This window comes from Pundamilia nyererei, unplaced genomic scaffold (assembly GCF_000239375.1).
Source record: "Pundamilia nyererei isolate P.nyererei 1_Seehausen unplaced genomic scaffold, PunNye1.0 scaffold00059, whole genome shotgun sequence".
Classification (NCBI taxonomy): domain Eukaryota; kingdom Metazoa; phylum Chordata; class Actinopteri; order Cichliformes; family Cichlidae; genus Pundamilia; species Pundamilia nyererei.
Window position 1 is genome coordinate 956,425 of NW_005187460.1, and position 1,058 is coordinate 957,482.

General features: G+C 36.6%; 1 protein-coding gene across 1 annotated transcript in view; it reads right to left on the minus strand.

The window, feature by feature from the left end:
- Positions 1–1,058, minus strand: part of LOC102203640 (lipopolysaccharide-induced tumor necrosis factor-alpha factor homolog) — a 43,488-nt gene that overhangs the window by 12,477 nt on the left and 29,953 nt on the right. The gene's annotated exons all lie outside the window — the stretch shown is intronic.

Genomic DNA, 1,058 nt, shown 5'->3' on the forward strand with positions numbered 1-1,058 from the left:
TCCACCATTTGACCTTAGAACTGAAGAAGCTTCTCGGATGAGAGGTGAAACGTCTTCAAGCAACTTAAAGAAGTCCAGACGCTTTTCTTTGCAAGCTCCTCTGACTACGATGACCTGGATGTCTGAGAACCTTCACAGACTTAAGTCTCCACTGTTTTACCCATAGACTGTATATAAAGATGGATGTTTTCTCTGGCTCTGAAAAATGAAGCTAATGTGAAATTGGCTTAAGCTCTTTCTCAGTGCCAACAGGGGGAGACTGTGTCGATAATAGAAATAAGTTTGACTGTGTTGAAGCTCACTTCATAAACCCTATTAAAACAATCTAAACTTTAACCCTTGAATTGACAGGAAGTTATTTTTCTTTTAATTAACATTTTCTTGACTAGCCACTTTTTTTAAATTGGGAGATTAAATATTAATTTGCATATATGAGTTTTAACTTGTATTATATTTGCTATATCCAGAAGTTAATGCAATTTATTGCTTTAAAAGGTGGTGGGGGTGGGGGGGAGGGGCACTTGGCATTAAAGGGTTATTTATCTAACAATTGTAGAAAGAGGTCTCAGTCTCTACTTGCTGTTCTTTTCCTGGTGCAGCATGATGTTTGTTCAGTGACTTATGGTCCTGTTTAGTGTTGCTAGATAATGACTTGCATGTGTTATGGGGGGGTGGGGGTTTTTGTACTGTAGTGTGCTGTCCCTCTGTTCCTGATTTTGGTACAGACCATTCATAACATTCTGTTTCCAAACCCTTAGATGCCGATGCAAAACTCGAGGCTTCAAGCTGGGACTTCACTAACCGATGAGCAACATTACTAAACACTGACTGCATCCACAGGCTATAAGTACTGTCCACGTTAAAATGTTAAATAATTTGTATAGTAACTCTGATCTTTTTTTAAATTATTCAGATAAACAGAAGTATTTTTTTCACAATATAAAGCAACTAATTCATATTTCTTTGAAATAATCCTACTTTACATCTGTAGATAAAACAATATACCATGTTGCTAAGGACCATTTCCTCAGCTTCTTGTAACATATTAACAGATTTAA